At 42.0% G+C, this 19,477-nt stretch overlaps 1 protein-coding gene across 1 annotated transcript in view; it reads right to left on the reverse strand.

Annotated features, from left to right (window-relative positions):
* The window catches only part of CDK14 (cyclin dependent kinase 14), a 283,282-nt gene extending 264,329 nt beyond the window's left edge, over nucleotides 1–18,953 (reverse strand). The window contains exon 1 of the mRNA XM_026039394.1: nucleotides 18,932–18,953. The gene's annotated coding sequence lies outside the window, so the exon portion shown is untranslated. The remainder of the gene's footprint in view (nucleotides 1–18,931) is intronic.
* Nucleotides 18,954–19,477: the final 524 nt, after the last annotated feature.

Genomic DNA, 19,477 nt, shown 5'->3' on the forward strand with positions numbered 1-19,477 from the left:
CTCCCGCCTGTTCTCCTCCTCACTCCTTCCCCTTGGCTCCAGGCTGCATTGCAATGGATTTGCCAGCAGCTCTCTATTAGATGGATTTCCAGGAGAGTAGTCATTTCAGCAAAAAGAAAGCAAGAAAACCTTTTTTTCCCCCCTCTTAGCTAATGCCAGGCATCTGAATAGGATAAATCATAAACTGCAAAAGATGTTAACCAAGACAAGGCTATGACTATGTGTGCAGCTTCGCCAGCAGAAGCAGTATTGTTTAACAATAATATCCCCAGCAAATGTCACCATACCATAGCCCTGCATCTTCAACAAGGCCCTAGCTGTGAGCAATAAAAAACTRAACATAAGAATGACAATACTGGATCAAACCACCAAGCCCAGTGTGCTTTTTCTGCCACTCGGTAGATAAGCCCTGTGGTTTTTGTGGAGAGCATGTGCATACCCTTCCAGTGAGAGTCACCTCCATGTGTTTCTCATTTCTCCCCTCCTCCACCACGTTTCCTTGCCCAGGCATCCTTCACTCTCTCGAATCTTGGGAAAAAATTCCCTTCCCCCGGCACTGAGGAGGCATCTACCTCTGAAYAAGCCCTGCAGCACCTTTACTGCAAGAAGACAGAGAAGGCAGGATAAGGCAATGGGATCAGTTCACTTCTTAGGCTCTGCACAGAAAACGTCCTTCATTCCACCTGGCTGATATGTTTTGAACCACCTTTTCCATATCATCCGTGATGCTGCAGATCTTGCGTGTACTCCTCTGTGATCTCTTCCAGGCTTACCAGTCCCAGTCCATTTGGTTTCTCCTCACACCACGGCTGTCCCACAGCCTCACAGCTGTTCTACTTGTTCTCTCGAGCCAAGCGTAACCTTTCCAGGCAGGATTCCACAAGCCACCTCAAGCTGCCAAAGAAGGAGCGCACAGACTGAGGACTCATCGGTGACCCCTTCTGCACAGACATGCCAAGGAAGAAAAATCCATAACCTTCTCCTGTCATCTCCCAGCTCCGCCAAGGCTTCCAAGTTAAAMACAGAGAGGGAGTAGGGCAGCATCTCTTCTCCTGAGAAGAGCTGAGGACACAGGAGCAACACAATTGCCAGCCTCACCTCCCAAATCAGCATGACTGAAATGGTGTATACCAAGTGTGAGGAATATAAAGGGTATATAGATTATGTATACACGATAAAGGCAGGATGAAATACCAGCTTGAGATCCAACTTTTCCAAGTTCATTTCTGTAGTTTGAATATACCATTACAGAGACACCTATTAATTTATTCTGTATTTCCATTCCTTTTTTCTTTTTTTGATGAAATAAATWTGAATAAACTTAAAACCAATTCCCAATTTTCCCTTATATCTGAAAGCACGATTTAAGCTTTACTAACAGCAAGTTTTAGTAACTTATTTCCTTTAGAGATTAAAAGTCATGCTATAAATATTTCCAGCATCCTTAGCTACTCTTTAAAAAAAACCTCTTTAAAAAAAAACAGCCATTTCTAAAAATATTTTTAAATATTTATTAATAGGCTGTGCAGTTAATGGAAAACTTATTTTCTAAGAGGCTAGGGAAGAATTCACTTGTTTATATTAAAGCCACATATCAGCATTTGGGTGCAGAGAAGAAAAAGAGGGGAGGTATCTATGCATACCTGCATATATGTTACTGAGACACGGAGTAAGGAAGGGTATAGCTGTGCATGTAAGATCTTAGTCTGTGCATATAATGTCCTCAGACTCGTCTGCTTGACATTAACCTAGGAGTTTTACTTAAATAGTATAAAAGAAGTAGGTATCAGTTAGGCTGCAATAACATTACACAGACACTTCGTAAGGGAAATTAAACATGAAAGAACTTAAATATCTCAAAGTAAAAAGAAAAAAATTGCTTTTCCTTCTAAAAGCACATTATAGCATACTGGAAAGTTTAGCTCATATGCTTGGGGCAGTTGCAAGAGACAAAACATTTATGACAAACTTTGCATTTTGTCCTATTAATCACTTGCACTCTCTTGTCTGCAGTCAATCAATGCTGCTAACATTTATCTGGGCAATAATCTCTGCTCAAAAAAAAAAAAAAGAAAAGAAAAAAGCAGACAAAAGCTATTAGCTTGTACTTGCTTTGCTTATTAAGTTTCAGTTAACAAATCAAGCACATGATTTGTGGTGCAATGAATATATATGATTGGCATATTCATGCTACGAGTATGCCATTTTATTGACAGCTTCACATAGTTCCTGGAAGCCAGTGAAACTCTCAGTTCATGAAGCAATGTGTGTTTTATTTGTGGCAGAAAATCAGAATTTAACTTGGAGAACCCAGTACGAAAATTCAACTGAAAATACATGGCAATCTGTTTATTCAATRGTACTTAAACTGATGACCCTCAACTAGAGGAACAGAACATTAAGTTTCTTAACTGCATTCTTGTGATCAAATTGAAGAGATTTCTAAGTCTATCTGCAAAGAGAGAAAAATAACACACATAAAAGATTAAAGATGGATAAGAGAAAAGGTGGCAATGATGGGATTTAAGGATTCCTACTTTTTAGGTCTTCTCTATATCAACTACAGCTAACAATAATAAAAAAGTAATCACAATGTGTTTATAGCTCAGACTAATTCAAGTCTGAGCTTTATGATGTTTTCAGTGGCACAGTAGAAGCCATTAACTCAGAAATGTCAAAATGTACCTAAGCACTGGAGTTTTGTTTTGCATTTTATCACTTGTCTCAGTTGTTAACTTCAGCCATTAAGACAAGAAGCAATCCATTTCAGTCACCAGGATTCACTAACCCATAGCTGATCTTTCATGATGTGTTTTGGGATTAATTTTTTAGTAATTCTGACAGTAATTAGCTAGTTGGAAACAAATCCTCTCTAGGGGATCATTAATTACAGTCATGTCAATTATTAATGCATATTTTTCTTTTCCAAAACTACACAGCAAAAGTGTATTTTAGTCCCTTCTCTTAAAGATACTAATTTACATTACTTGGCTTTGCAGCTCGATTAATAATGGTCAAGCTTTAAAGCATGCCCAAATTTGATCAAGCAGCGACCTAGAGGGACCATTTTTAGGCACGGTGAACACCATTTTTTGAACTCTTTGCATAGAMGAGGCAGGCTGCTCAAGACTGAGCCTCCAAAACAAGCTTGCAGGAYGCAAGCTGCCTGCTCTTGCAGAACAGCCACATGCCAAAAGGAGCATGGAAAGGGGCAACAGCAAGCGAAGCCAAGTTCACATAAGCCAGTTTTCCCTGGAGATAACGTTATCGTTGCCAGTCCTGGGTGTGTGCCCCACTCTCCGAAATAAGGGTCATTCAGTGGGGCTTCACTCACACAGACACCACATTTGCACAGAGCTCCACAGAATAGATAATAAATGTGATGGAATATTCCACTCCTCCCCTAAATTAAAAGAGGAAGAGCCAGTATCTTCTCCCACCCCATATCACCTAAAAGAACTACTAGTCATGTGCAAAAATAGAGAGAGTTGCTCAGACCTCTCTAACACAGCCCTTATCTTTAAGAACATCCTTTAAAAAGTGAAATGTTGACACATTGTGCAGAACTTCCCTCCCTGGATGCAGCTTACTTTTACTCTGATGCTTTTAGGGGGAACTCATTCTGGATAAATTATGAGAAGCCCCAAAACATCTGCAGAAGTTTCCTAGGAAACCATAGCCCCAAGGAAAAGAAGCTTTACTTCTGATGAGAGCAGATAGTCCTTTTACAGCTTCATAAACACAGGCCTTTTCCATCTGTGGGTTACTCTTTCAGACCCTCTCACTTCTGAAAGTTACATCACTGAAGAACACAGGAAGGAGAAGCTTAAGTACACTTATATTATGTATATTAGTAAAAACTAAYAGCACAAAAACCTACCCCCCACACACTTATTTAATTCCTAATGGAAGGAGGAGATAAGAGAAGTTATACATTCAGATAAAAGGAGGAAAAAAATCTGAAATCAACACTAAGATCAGTGTTTTCTGCCCTTCTAAAGTATTAACTGTTAGGGTGCAGGAGAAACAGAAACACTTCTCCAAAGGTACTTGAGCAGTGGACAGGAATGTGCTTTGGAAAACCAGCTTTTCACTGCAAGTGTTCCAGAGAATCTTCACTCCATCCCTGGATTTTTTAAGCTTTTATAAACAGTATATTTTTTATTCTGTTCCAAATTTGGACCACCAGTACTTGTAATGAGCTGTAACAAATTTGCAGTTTTGAGGGATCATTTCAAGTACTTACTGGCTTTCATACATGACATAGCCAAGAAAGTCAATTGCTTTGCAAGAAGTGCATAAAATTTCAAACAAAAGTGAGAGGCAAATTAATATAATGCCACTAAATAACTCATATTCTATATCTGATCTTTGAAAAAATATATGTTTTCCATTTTTTCTTTCTTCTCCAGGACTTCTGTTCCATGACTGGCAATTTTGCAGTATAAGGATTGAGTCACAGTAGAACATCTTTTGTTCAAAGTCTTTCATCATGACCAGACCCTGGCAGCCTCTTGAGCTGACCTGGGGCTCATTTCCTTGTCAGTGGGTCTTGAACATACTTATGAGCTTCACTCAATTCAATGGGCATAGCTTCAAGCAGGTATCTTAGACCCCACACACACATAGGTGGCATTGAAAGGAAACATCACTTTTACTGTGAAAATCTACGTCATTTCCACCCCACTTCTGAAAAAAAAAGCAAAATATTACAGCAATAAATGTGAGAGAAGATCTCAATTAGAACTTTGCTGAAATTAATGCCAAAGACAGAATTTTCAGAAAAAGTCCCAGATTCCCTATAAATCTTGTTCAAACATATTAGATTTGTTTTCTGTAAGATGGAAAAGAATAACTTAAATTTTTGATTTTTAAATTTTTTAGTTCTCTTTTTTTCTCATTTTACTCATTACATGGGTTCCATCTGTGAACTTTAGTATTGTCTTAATATAAGACATATATTAATGTCTTAATATGTCTTAATATTAAGCATGATTAAGCACTGTCTGTACTACTGAAAACACCTTGTTTGAGTTTATTAAAAATGTGTGTACTGATTCTATCTCACAACTTCCTTATTGCTATCTTACTTTCAATAATAGAAACTTCATTTTGTTATTGATTGYCTTGAAGTTCTGTAACACGTCCTGTTGAAGCACACAAAAACTAAGCATACTCCTCCATCTTCTCTGGGCTTCACTTACAGCTTGACAGTGGCCAGACACATCACGCTTAGCAGAGCCATACCACACTGCTAAATAATTAAATATCTCTCCAGATGTTCTTCTCCAGTTTCTGGAATCCCGTGAGTTTCCAAGGTCAGCRTGAGAACTGCAACATCCTGTTTCTATCTGGTACTTCTCTCAGCATGAGGAGCCAAGATAAATCAAAGCTCCTTCCCCCAAACAGAGCAAACCTGGAGTCTGAGAGACTTCTCGSACTAAAAAGGGTCAAGCATGGCAAGAATCATAACAAACCCATGGAACAGCACTGCATGGATAACTTGCATGGATAAGCTAAAGAAAAAAATACTACTATTTTATAGCAAAGCAACTTAAGCCTCAACAATATTTCTTGCAACATTATCTGGATGACAGATCTCCCAGATTTCAAAGCTAAAGGGCAATGATCTAACTAGTCACAGCAAGAGACCTCAAATARTTTTTTTCAGAGTGCTGAATTTCCAATCTGAAAGTCAGAAATGAAACTAAAGAGGAGCATGAAGGCAGCCTCCAGTGCAGCTTCACTGTGGCCATGGTCCATGCTTCAGTCTGAATGTGCAGTTTGTCAGTTCGCACTGAAGGAAAAGGAAACCAAAGAATAATTGAGTGTGATTCTGCACAATCAAGAAGCCACCGCAACAAGAAATTCATTTTTTTTAGTCATTAAAACAGGAAAGTTCCCTAAACACATATACTAAAATACAGAGAAGAGCTGTAAGGCAACGGCAATTTAAGGCCCTCATATTACCAAAATAATTGGGTTTTGTACATGCACACTCTATTTTACCTAAATAAACTGGTGATAACTTGCACTCTGTCCTTACCCCTTCCATATTAATAGCACGAGATGGCATTTGATTCACAGCCTTGGTTACTGAGGGTGGCATCCTTCAGCCACGGAGACGTGAGTGACGTTGGGAGACACCAAAGAGAAGGCATCGCACATGCAGAATTTCTCAGTAAAGTTAACAAGTAGACAGAAAATGGTTTCATTTACATTCTTCTATGAGAGGAACATGTAAATATAGGCACATAGATATTAATATTGTGACTTAGAAGAAAGAATCCAAAAAAAAGGCAAAAAATAAAGATTGAGCACAAGGAAGKTGAAAAAGATAAGACCCATCAACAAGTCACAGGATTACTCCTTGTCTTGCAACTGGGACAYTGGCCAGCAGTGACTCAACATATAGCATACAGTGTTTTGTTACTCTATTTCATTTAATCTATCAATAAATCACTACATCCCATGTGTACCAAAAAAGCAGACAGCCAGATTTGCACATAAGCATAGTTCAAAATGTTAATAGCTCGCACTCAGATTCCACATCTCTGGAATGCACACGCTCTCACTTAATCCACAGGAATATCCAACACGAAAAAATGCAGGCATGAGTGAGAAAAGCAGGCCTGAAAAATTCCTCTCACATTGCAATGYTTCTCTGATATCTATAACATCTGTCTGCTGGTCAGAACAAAGGTTACAACATTAATATGTCGACATTTTGGCCAGATCCTTGCAAGATCATTGCCAGAGAATTTGATTCAGATGAACTTCCCCTTTTTTGCTTCARATCAGAAAGCAGCAACTAGCAGAGTTCATCTCCTTTTAGCAATAGGACTTCACTGTCCTGAGTGAGGAAAAAACATCTTCCTTTCTTCTGGAGCTCCTAATCTTAGAAGGTTTACAATTACATTTACATTACAACATATTTTTGGTAGTAAGTAGGGATTMTACTCCTCCCCTATTTAAAAAAATAATAATTTTACAGTTTTCCATGATTTATTTTGAAGTAATCTGAGTCACTCAAGTTCATCTCCAAGACCGGGAGTTGAGTCTCCCATAAAGTTCATGTGCGTTCAGTGGAAAACTAAGAAAAAATATAAATTTAAATTAGTGACACAAATCCTTCTTGCCTGCAGTATCCATAGGGCAGGAGGAGGCAGAGAAAGGGAGTAAGCAGTTTTACATTTAGAATTAATTTTACCATTTCTTCTTATCCCATAGTACTACTTTTTGATACGTAACTGGATGCRCTGCTGAACGTGCCAGTTAGAACCCACAACTCAGCACATCAGTGGCTGTGACAAAAAGCCAAACCACCCTACGTAAACTTGTGCTCCTTGACATATTTAAATGGTCCTCGGAGATGAAGCATTTCCCTAAGCATGAGGGTAACAAGTTCTCAAACTTGGGTCTCTTAAAACCAGGTTTCCTGCCAACATAAACAAACAATTCCTGGTCTGAATGAATAAATGGTCACTGTCAAATAAACCCAAAAACTTGCCAAATAACCTTTGATTCTGCGTCAGAGCCTTAAAACTGGACTCACCAGAGCAGTCCCTGGCCAGGTAGTTTGGCTTGCTGGCTTTTCTGCCACCTGTCAGTTGTTTATTACTTTGCATGATGGACACCTAGACCAAATTCTTTAGTGTCKCATGTTATCCAGATTCCCTCTTTCTTCTACATGCAACACAACACATGGAAGTGACAGGAAACTCTAATTTAGCCATGTGAACCAAGGAAAACTGACCTAGGGGTGGTTTTTTTCACCATAGCAAATTTCACAAACACGGATTTTTACAAACTGATGGTGTGTGTCACACAGCTAATCAAATAGGAAAGTGCCACACACCAGCTAAAGAGCAGTATTTAGCCCTTCCTCCACACCAGCCTCCTCATTTCCACACTCCCCTGAACACATGTGCYAATACTCCTGTCAGTCCTCATCAAGAGGAAGGATGATACCCTGGTTCAGGTAAAGCGGTTTAAGAAGCTTAGAACAACTTTGCAAGAACTGAAGTGTTTGTACCACCAAGCTACAAATACTCACCTATCTCCCTCACACAACAGTCCAACGAACTGCTGACATGAGTCAGGTTCACACTTCCTAGACGGATCTCAGGTACTGGCACATGGCAACAGCTACCTGTAAATCTGCAGGCAGGCTGGTCTCAGCCCCTASAGCAGTTCTGGACCAGCAGCAGATCCTCTGTAGTGCAAGCAATGGTACCAGGGGAAGCAAAGTGGAGTTTTCTTGACAGTGAGGATGACAGCACTGGAAGAGGTTGCCCAGAGAGGTTGTGGAATCTCCTTCCCAGGAGATCTTCAAATCCCACTTGGGCACAATCCTGTGAGTGCAGGGGGGTTGGACTAGATGATCTCTAGAGGTCTCTTCCAACCTTCACGATTCTAAGAGTGAGGAGGGGTAAGTGCACAACCCACCAAGCATCTCCCATGGGCCAGGGAGGTTCACGAGACAACGCCAACCTCACCCTTCCTCCCTCTCAAAGGTGCAGGCTGGAAACCCAGCTATGCAGCAGTGTTCCTGGATGAGGATCCGCATTACATAAACGTAGATGGGCTTCACACAGAGCATCAGATTACACTGCTGAGCTTTTACCTTGCCTGGAAGGTTTTTTTGCCTGTGTTGTGTCCCAAGCAATAATTCACAAGGAGCAGCTTCCAATATTATCTTTTTGTCCAGAATTATTTTCCCTCTCTTTTACTTTGCAACAAATATCGGAATGAACTCCTCTCTCAAGGCACTTAAACCACATTGCTACATATTTGGCAAACTAGCCTAACTCACCAGATGAAAATTTTTTTACACAGCTCCTTAGTTTTCCTGAGACATTGCTTTGACATCTACACTTTTGTTTGTTTTCCAAATTAGAATCTAGTTCATTTTTTTTTCTACCACTACTTCTTGAATCCTCTCCCCATCAGCCTTCAGTCACACATTGCAGCTGATATCATTATATCCTATAACTGATATCCTCTAACGAAGTCCCAAGGGCAAAATTTCTCCTTTCTCCTCATCTTTATTGAAAGTAAAGGGCTGAGGGGAAGCCTGTAATCCAGTTCCTGTCCCCCACAGGGAGGAAGATACAGTTGCATATCCATACTTCTCATGTGCTCCCATCTCCTAAGTTACTTACTATAAAAAAAACTGAAAAAAAATGCACAAACATTATTTAGTGTATTGGGAGCCTCCTGTCATTATTGCTACTGCTGTCTTTAAAACTCCTCGCTTGTTCATTAGAGCTCCTCTTTTTCCTCCTACATTGCTCCTTTTAACTCTTCAAATTCAAAACTTTCTCTAGTTTTTCCCATGACAACGTCCCACAGAAAGTCTTTAGTTTATGGATGGCAGTGGTTGTTTTGTGGGAGAGGGGGAGCGCATGAGCAGGGGAGCACAGGCCACRGAAGCCAGGAGAAGCCTGGGAGCCTCCTTCCCTTTCACACACCCACTTCGAACACACACGAGTTGCTCCATGTGTAGCAGAATACGGGAAATTCGGCTTATTCATAGTTGGAGTCTCTCAACAGCACAGAGTCCCTGAGGACAGAGTATTCACAATATTTATCTTCCACACTGCTTCTCCTGCACTTTGATGAGCCTGCATTCCCATTTTTCCAGCGACAGAGATTCTTACCTCCATCTTTCGGCCAGCTACAGGATTTCATCAAATTTCTAGGAGTCCAGTACTGACCAACACCAAAGCTGCTGGGTGAAGCTGGAAGATAGTATTGCTGCACAACATCTTGGAACAGAGATCCTTACTGCTCCCCATTCCAATAAATTCACATTTAAAACAAGCAAGAACAGCCTTCCTCACAAACTTGAATTTAAATTAGATATTTTATGATGAAAGAACCTGATCCACAAAGCACTGAAACCAATTAGAATATTTCCACACTACCGTAAGTAGCAACGGGCCCATGCTCYAGTTATCGCCATGCAGCCAGTAAACATTTGCATGACAAAAAGGAAAAGGTAAAAGTTAAAGGAAAAAAAAAATCTTCTCTGCTGCTCTAAATAAAAGGCAATACAGAAAGAGGTCTGAGAGGTCTGTATCCTACTCAGCTGCTCATGCGAGTCTTAAGACGTCACAGGCTCTCAAGAAGGTAGTGAGGCTACCAGTGACCTAAAAGGTCCACATTAATTCAAGTCTTCTCATAGATTGAAGTAAAGCATAGCAAGTATCTAAGAAATTTGAAAGAAATATTTAAAAAAAAAGAAGAATCTGCCTCTTCTTCAAACAGAAAGCCAGAAAATACACACAATGTGTAGACAATATTTTTTTATTTAAAGTTTAATGGAAACAAAATAACAGCAGGTGCCAAAAAATGACAAATTCTATCGTACTCCTTTGTGTTACTCCTTTGGCTTGAAGATTATGGGCAGGTATAATGTACAATAAAGTTCCTCCAAACATTTCTAGAACAACTAAAAATATTTTCTAGGTCTGAGAGGTAAAATTTAATTAATTATGATGCAGACACCATATAATTCATTCACAAAATTTGCTGTTCATGACTCTTTTCGGTCTTAATTTACTAGAAGGATTAATTTTATATCCCATGGAAAACAGTTATAAGATGAATTTGCCTGCCATGTTCAATATCTATATTTTTAGGAGTTTCTCTTCAAAGGAAAGATATCCCACCATATTGTACACTTCTGAGCTACTGTGTCCAAGTATAAAGCAGGTTGAATTAGATCCACTGAACAGCACATTAAGTGTTAGATGCAATATCTAGAATATGCATAATAACCTGAGAAGTGACTTGACTGCAAATCCAAACCTGGCTGCTTCAGAAAGGCCTTATTCGTCATTACATTTTCTCTGCCCCTCAGAGATTTCAGGTCCACACTAGCCTGCTTTTTATACAGGGTACTTTGTCCATTTTTTTTAAATTTAAAAGGCTAAAAAACAGGAGTTCTTCTCTACTGATGTGTTAAGCGTGTAGATTCCTTCCCCTAAATACATTGCTACTTGCTCATTCCCTACTTCACATGCCAATTGCCCCCCAAGGAAATGGGAATCATGCATTGGGAAAAAGAAATACATAGCATCTTTCAGTACCTTTAGAAGATGAACATAATGATAAGGAGAAAATGCTGCTCACCAAAACACAGCTTAACTTGAGTGGTGGGCTAAGCCATTTCTCATAGAGACCAAAGAAATACAGGAAAAAGAGTGCTAGGGTCATTAACTCCTCTCTCTTCTCTTAATAATTTCATCTTATATCTCTATACTATGCATACTACCCATTTCATTTCTACTAGCCATGTTTCATTTTATATGAAGATATGGTCTTAATAATATTTTTCAGGATAGTGTTTTGAGACCAATAAATGTGCTCACTCCTCTGCTTGTAAATATTCTCTGTCTTAGAAGAGTGTGTCATTATGATCAGGCAAACTGCTGTTACTAACGACTATCTTATATTCTGGCTTGAAGAATGTTTGAAAAGAAAGGAATTAAGTGATATGCGGTACGGCCCATTCTTTGATGCAGACTTTCAGCTAAATAATTGCCAAGAAGTGTTTTACTGAGCCTGAAGAGATCAGCAAAGAGACAGAAAGAAAGAAATGTAAGCACACTCTTCTTTCTCTAAGAAATGTCATATAAAACTATGGAGAAGGGGACAACAACATCACAACATCACATCAAGCTCTTCCATATTCACAAGAGAAGGAGAAAATTCTTTTGTGTAGCCTTCCCACCAGTCATCTCTTGCCACCAATGCAGTAATTCACATAAATGATCTGTCAGATTTAACTAGAAAAACATTTGAAAGAAATATATATATAAAAAAGAAAAGAATTCGCCTCTTCTTCAAACAGAAAACCAGAAAATACAAGCAACCTGTAGATAAACAGTTCTGGGAAAGGCAAAAGGATGGGACAGAAAAATCGCATGTTTTGTAATACAGTATTTTTTTACTCTTAATATATACATTTTGATCCTTCCAAATTCTGTATTAAGTTCAGCAGAAGTTACTAATTTAACAGTGAAAGCTTAGAGGAAAGCACAGGACAGAAACAGGCCAGATCTGTAACACAATTCGAAGCCCAGCAACCCTTACCAACACTGCTGCAACTTGTACAGAAGAGTCACATTCTAACACCCTTATAGAAGACCAGCAATAACCAGGACCACTGTGTGGTCTCACAGAGCTTCTGAAAACACAGCCCAGCTCCAGTATCTTTGCTCTAGAGCCTAATATATGTCCTGAGGAAGAGCCAAGGAGCTGACTGAATTCTCAACAACACCTTCGGGAAAGCACAAACCATTCCTACCACTAGTACTGAATCTGAGCACAGGGGCTGAAACTTAGCATGACCTCTTCCAAAAGAGATTAAGTCCAATTTTATGCAACACCAAGGGCATTACATCATCACTTACTTATTTTCAAATTTGCCATTACACAGCCACTGTCTTGCTTTACTCAGCCAGGATTTTGCCTTATTGTATGGCATGTAGAAGGCACAGAAATGCCACAGCAGATCAGCAGTACACGGAACTATCACTATTCCTCACCAGTTGTGGTGGCTGAGGGTGGTGTAGGAAGCCCTGACCACAACACCGGCCCCTAATCACTGCAAGAGCCTCCCCCAGGCTGATTAGGCAGAAGGCAGCTCAGATTCTGTGCAGGGTGTTTTACAAATTAAGCTCCACAGCGCACTGCAGATAGGGCAAGCCCCTAGGCTGCCTTCACAAAATAATGCGCTATCAGTTTCATTCATACACCTAGCTGTTAGGTGTGTTGGTGCTGATGAGGTTTCACAAAAAGCCTCCATCGTTCCTTCCTCTCTTGACTGARATATTCAGCAAATACCAAGACGCCAAGGCAGCAGCACTTAATATAAAGCACTTTCTCAAGAGACATTTTTTATTATCATTTATTATAGTATTACTTTGAGTAAAGTTCTATGAAGTATTTCTCAGGCTATAACAATTTTATACAAATCCTTTTCATACAATATTCAATTATATACAAAAAGCAAACATTCCTTTCAGAGCCTTCAGTAAACAAATTAATCTGGTAGTTACTTGGAAAATGAAAATATATTCAAGCAATATGCATGCATTAACACATATACACGTGGCAGCACTCCTATCTGAGCACAGACATATCTGAATGGAAGTTGTACAAAGATATTTAACCTACCTCATCAAAGCTGGTATCTTCTTTCTTCAAGGCTTTAAAATAAAAGGGAAAAAAAAAAAGAAATAGTTATATAAACTGCATTTCAATGAGCAAAGGGTAACTAGCACCAGGAAAGAGAAAAATAGAGCAACATTTTTCTATTAGAGTAGGAAGGCATATGCTGGCCTGAATCACAATGTTATAATCAAACTATGAAACTGTAAATGAGTGTAGAATTGCACAGCGTGATTCCAAGAAACTGAATTTACATATTTATGAAAAATATTACCCTCTCAGGTTAAAGAAAATAAAAGTCCACACTTGTTTTTAATTACTATTAAGCGTGAAAATACTTTCTGGAGAGCCTGACTGAACTTCATAAACCTAACCATGCAATATGCTTGTATAATAACACGTCTTTACAATACAGTATGCATTGTAGCAGGCATTTTCTTTTGCAATACATGATTTACATTAAAGCAGGACAGATTTCTATTTTATACTCTTAGCTTGCACGTGATCAAGTAACTCGCACATAATGAACAGAAAGGGCAGAATGAAGACAGAACAGACTTGTGAAGAGCTAAAGCAAAAAAGACATGAATAGGTCTGAAATAGCAGCAAAGATTCATGTGTTTAAACTTCTTCTGTCACCAAACTCCATCTCTTTACTAGGAATGTAAACACTTGTAACTTCTCCAAATCACTGCAGCTGTGTCAGTCTGCAGCTATGGGACAGTTTTGTTTTGATCTGCCCACCACAGAGCACATGCAGGCACTGAGCTCTGCACCTCACTGTTGTTGGCTTCTCTTGAAAAGTTTGAAGTAAGTCTCTTTGAAAATAGGTCAAACCAAAGTAAGAATCCCCAAGGTGAAAAACTGAGCAACATTTTCCTGTTACATGAAGAACAGGCAAGGGGTAACTGGGATGATAGGCCCATACCTTGCTGCTCCAGAAGGCTCCCTCTCCATCACTTAAGCAGCCTATTCTTACTTACACTTAAGCCCCACTGATTTCAGCAGCAGATAAACACCAGTGCCCTAACACCTTTAGGGACCTGAATTTCAATGTTTTCCTTCCTCTTTCAAGTGCTCCTTGTAAACCAAGGGCTCCTTGGTTTCTAAACCACTCTCTCTCCTGAACCCTATCTTGAGAAGCAAAAGGATATTGGCTTTGAAAAGCTACACCCATAGAAGCTGCAAGACAGGCAAATCAGGCAGGTGGGCCCAAATCTGCCTTCACGCTGTCCTAGGACACCACTGCAAGGAATTTTTCAGCTCTGCAGCTCCTGCCATTGGCAGCAAGTTGCAAACCACATTTTTACTTGTATGGAAAAGTACTGACATTCCAGCCTGTGTTTGTCTTCATGCTGCCAGGTCTTCAGGACATGAAACACGTCTCCCCTCAAACCTTTGAGGACRAGTGTTTGACGACTGCACCGCTCGAATTCATGCTCAGCAACAAAATCCTGGGGTTTGCTGAGGAGATGGAGGCAGACATTGCACATTTCATTGTGAAATGTGTTTTTATGGCTTTGAAGGCCAGACAAAACATTGCCCATCTCCAAAATTACAAGTCAGGACAAAACCCAACAACAATAAAAATTGTAGAACAGGTGCTAAAACCCATATATGTTTAGGTCTTTTTATTTACCTTTCAGGTCACAATGACATAAAAGCTATAAATACAGCAAACAGCCTACCCAGGGCATGCTGACAAGCCTTCCTCCCTTGACGCAACTCAAGATTTACACATGACCAAATGATTCCAGGAATAATCACGCAATGGACAACATAGCAAAACTAACCATAAAGCAGAAGAACAAAAAATGGCAATGTTTGGCCATATGCTCTTTCTTTACTTTAACTCTAATAGAAATGTCTTTTTAAAAATAATCTTCATAGATAAGAATATGAGTATCCTGGCCACTTATTTCACATTATTATTGTCTTCCAAAATATCACCCAAACAGCATATTTTATACAACTAATAACATTGTAARTATGTTGCTGTTACCAGAGCAATCCTTTTTTGTTTGTTTAAATAAAAAACTACCTTTCTGACCTAAAAAAATAAACTGTTTACAAAGGCGCTTCTCATTACGCCCGGTATGTGAGCTATGCRAGCAGACATGAGGAGAGATTAGAGGAGATAACCTTTGTGTTAGTGAGGAGCTGGTAACAAAGCACAGACTAGATGCCCCAAACAGCCCCASACTGCTTTTAATGCCCAAGATCAGCAGTGCTCGGCCATGCTGCTGTTGGGTTTGGGCTCAAAAGATCACTTAAGAAAACCAAATACAAACCACACAAACTGAAARGATCTCAGATATGATTTTGATATTATGTTATCTCCAGCAATGCATGGGCAAGAAACCTGAACATAGCTAAAAGATATCAGTGGCAGTCTTCTAAAACTACTGATTACTGATTTTATTTACTTAATTATCAAAGTGTAAAAGGAAGAACCAATATAATAAAGATTTAATCCTAAAAGAAACAACCAATCAACTGCATCTCAAAAAGTTGCTTAAGCTACACTATAGTGGGTTCATTATACAGAAAAAACACTATGAAAGCACAGAAATTAGAATTTGTAAACTAACTGGGCTGCCTGCACATGAGCGGATAAGTTGCCAGAAACCTGTCAATAAAAAGGTCTGTAAATTTTTAAGGTTCTCAGTAATATAATTTCCTTGTGATATGCTAAATTTTAACAGGRATACACCTTGTCACACCAGAAACCTTCTAACAGCAAATAGATTTTATTAGCTGMAAAAATAGTTCCTTTCTTTAGAACTGAGAGCAGAATTTCTGTAATAAAAAGGCATGGTACCAACTGTAGAATATTAACTCCAGTTTGGCACCATAAGCCATAGGCATTTCTTCCAGCTCACACCAGTCCTGTATGATCCTTTAGCAGGTTGCTGCTAGCCCAGGATGAATGCTCGAAGATGGACAATTTCAAGGAATCACAGACTGGTTGAGGTTGGAAGGGGCCTCTAGAGATCATCTAGTCCAACCCCCTGCTCCTGCAGGGACACCTGGAGCATGTGGCACAGGGTGGCATCCAGGTGGCTTTGACACTTCATAATCCTCAGCTCAGCAACACAATCGCTCTCAAGAACAGGTCCTCAGCAGCTATGGGCCAGCTCATAGTTTTGCAGGATGGAGGTACCTAACACAGCCTGATCTTCATCACCCTCTGCCAGGCTCTTGGCACAGTGGCTGAAACACATCATAGCACAGTCGGGAAAATGGGCCATGTTGCTTCAAATTACGSCATACCAAATACCAGCCTTTCTCTTGCCCCAGAGATAACTACTCTGACCTTAAAACCACCTCTTTCTTTACCTGAAAGTTCTGAGAACATTTTCAGAATTTCCATCAATAAATATTGAACAATATACGTAATATATTTGGGTTTCTTTTTGGGGGGCTAAAAGCTTCAACCATTCATCACATGCACACCGGGGAAGAATGAAGTTGCTGTTGCCATAGTCTGTAAAACAGAAAAGACTATTTTGTGGGGAAAACATTGCTCTGAAGGTMCTCTATTGAGTACAGAGTTACATGCCCTAGCACAAGAATCCCGCCAAAGACAATTAAGGTTCATTTACACCGCTCTTAACCAACAGGATAATATGAAGTCTCATACCCAAATCAGAGGGCCTTATAGCACTGGCAAAATTGTATCTGGCAACCCAGATACCAGTGGTGCTGGGGGGAAAGGAGAACGACGAGATGGGCTTTCAATTAGACTGACCATTAGACATTCCCCACCATGGCATGTGAAAGTTTGGCTCATTACGTGCTTGGTTCAAGCACCCTTTCTGTTTCTCATACTGTTTTTAAGATCATATCAGTAATACTGTTGTGTGCTTAGATCTATGGAAATACAAACCTCATCAGAACAGGTAAGTTCAGAGACCATCACAGTTGTTTTTAACAGGCAAACCACAACTGAACCGATGACTGACAGAAGCGTCAAGATTTGATACATATTAAAGTAACAACTTGCTAATCTCCTCAAGTGATGCCTCATTACTAAAAAAAAAAAGAGATGTGAAACCAGCATGACAGCCAGAAAGGCGTTTTTTTTTTTTTTTTTTTTTTTAATGAGGTTTTCTCTCCTTCATTTCAACAAACAAGTACCGTACAGTACATTTTAACCGAGGAGTTCTTGGTATGTAAGCAGAGGTTTGTTTTGGTTGGGCTTAGTGGTGGCTCTGGGCATAAGGGAGCGACTCTGCTCAGGGGTTCCATACTGATAAATTCTTTTTTTTTTTTTTTTGCTCTGAGGGCAATTAGCAGCAGCACAGCCAAACATCATAGCAGCTGAGTTTTAATAACAAAACCATCACCACAGACAAGCAGAGGAGCCGGGCGCGCTCGGCAGGGCTGCACAAAGCGCCACTGTCACCGGGAGATGTCACCACGCGCCCACCTACAACCCAGCCAAGGATCACCCCAAGGACCGAGACCACCGCCCGAAGGTGCCAGCTAAACCACGCAGAAGCCGTCGGGCAGAGTGGCCTCCTACCCACCGAAAATGCCCTGATGGGGCTGTCACCAGGAGYGTGATAAAGCAGCAGCCCCAGTCAAGAGATTTTCTTTGTTAATAACTAACCATTAGCAAATGGTAACCGTTAGTAAAACCCTTCCATACCTCTACTTAAGAGTATGTGCACACATACAACAGATCTGATCAAATACATGGCTGCCTTCTTTTGTTAGTTCTTTTTAATCAAAAACAATTTAATGCATTTTACAAGCTTAAGGCTCAATACAGCTGAAAGCTGTTTCCACATGAGGACAGAGGGAYGTATAACTGTGACTTAATACCCACTTCTGAATCAAAACTTGGCATCTACCCCTGAAATACTTTCTTCTTCCGTTTTACAAATACGAGTCATTCACTTATGTGAATAACAGTCTTCTCCATTTTATAGTAAGGCCAAAAAAAAAAAAAAAAAAGATTTCAAATAGTGTCCCATTCTTTAAAAAGTTTGCAGTCTTTGAAACCACAAGGAAGACACCATCCTCCTATGGCAAGCGATACCGGCTCCCGGTGAGGCTGCCGCCCGCGCGCCTCGCTCCGCATCCCGCCGCGCGGAGCCCCCGCGGCCGCGGCGAGGGAGCGGCCGGCGGGACGGGACGGGACGGGACGGGACGGGACGGGACGGCATGGGACGGGACGGGACGGGCGGACGGGGGCCCCGTCCCGCGGGCTGCTGCGCGCGGCTCGCGCTCACAGCGGGGCCCGCACAGCGCCGGGCCGCGCAGCCAGCGCCCCGCGTCCTGCGCTGGCCCCCGGCATTGTCCTCAGCAGCAGCCCGGGGCCAAGGGGGGCCCCGGAGCCCGCGGGGGGACGCGCAGCCCGCGCGGAGGACGGCGCTGTCTCAACATGCTGCATGTCACCCACGGCACGGCCGCGCTCAGCGGCAGCGCGGTGACACAGACCTCTTTTGTCTGCCCTCCCAACTCACTGCGCCGCCCTTATCTGCCCCAGCATCTCCTGCCTCAACTTGAAAGAATGCGCAGGCTGCGCCCCTCAAAAAAATTACTAGACCTAGAGCAAAACAAAAATAATAATATTTTTTCCTCCCCCCTTTTTTTGTTTTTTTTTTTTTTTTTTTTTKTYGGGCATCGCTTTGGCAGCGGGGCCCGCTGGCCGATTCCCGTTTCACTTTGTTTCCCCCGCGCTGCCTGCAGCGGGGGCTCCGCGGGGCTGCCGGCCGCTACCTGCGCCCGCCGCACTCACCGATGCGGCTGAAGCTCTCCGACAAAGTTCGCCGCAACTTTTTCATCCTGCCCATCTTCTCGGCCGCCTGCGAGTCGATCATGTCCCCGCCCGCGCCGGGGCCACTCGGCCGCCCTGCGGAGCCGCCGCCGCCGCCGCCGCCTTGGCCGGGCAGCCGCCGAGGGGACGCGGGGCGGCCCCGGGCCGGCAGCGCCCGGACCGGCCGCCCTMCGTGGTGCCCGCGGCAGCGGCTGCGCTCATAGCCCCGTCCCGCGGCCCCTGCCCGCGCTCCGCCGGCCACGGCGGGACGCGCCGCGGCGACGAGGCGGGCGCGGGGCAGCGGCGGCCGCGGAGGAGCGGCGGCGAGACGGGGGGCACCAGAGCGCGGGGCGCAGATGGAGGAGCGAAAGGAGAGTCCGGCGCCGGGAGCGGGCGCGCACGGAGCGGGGAGGCGGGGAGCGCGGCCGGGAGGGTGCGGGAGGCGCCGAGAGAAAGGAGGAGGCGGAGCCTGCGCGGGCCGCGCAGCCCCGGCCGCGGGGCCGGGACGGGCCCTCCGCGGAGCCGCCG

Source organism: Nothoprocta perdicaria, unplaced genomic scaffold (assembly GCF_003342845.1).
Source record: "Nothoprocta perdicaria isolate Ctin4 unplaced genomic scaffold, notPer1 scaffold_23, whole genome shotgun sequence".
Lineage (NCBI taxonomy): Eukaryota > Metazoa > Chordata > Aves > Tinamiformes > Tinamidae > Nothoprocta > Nothoprocta perdicaria.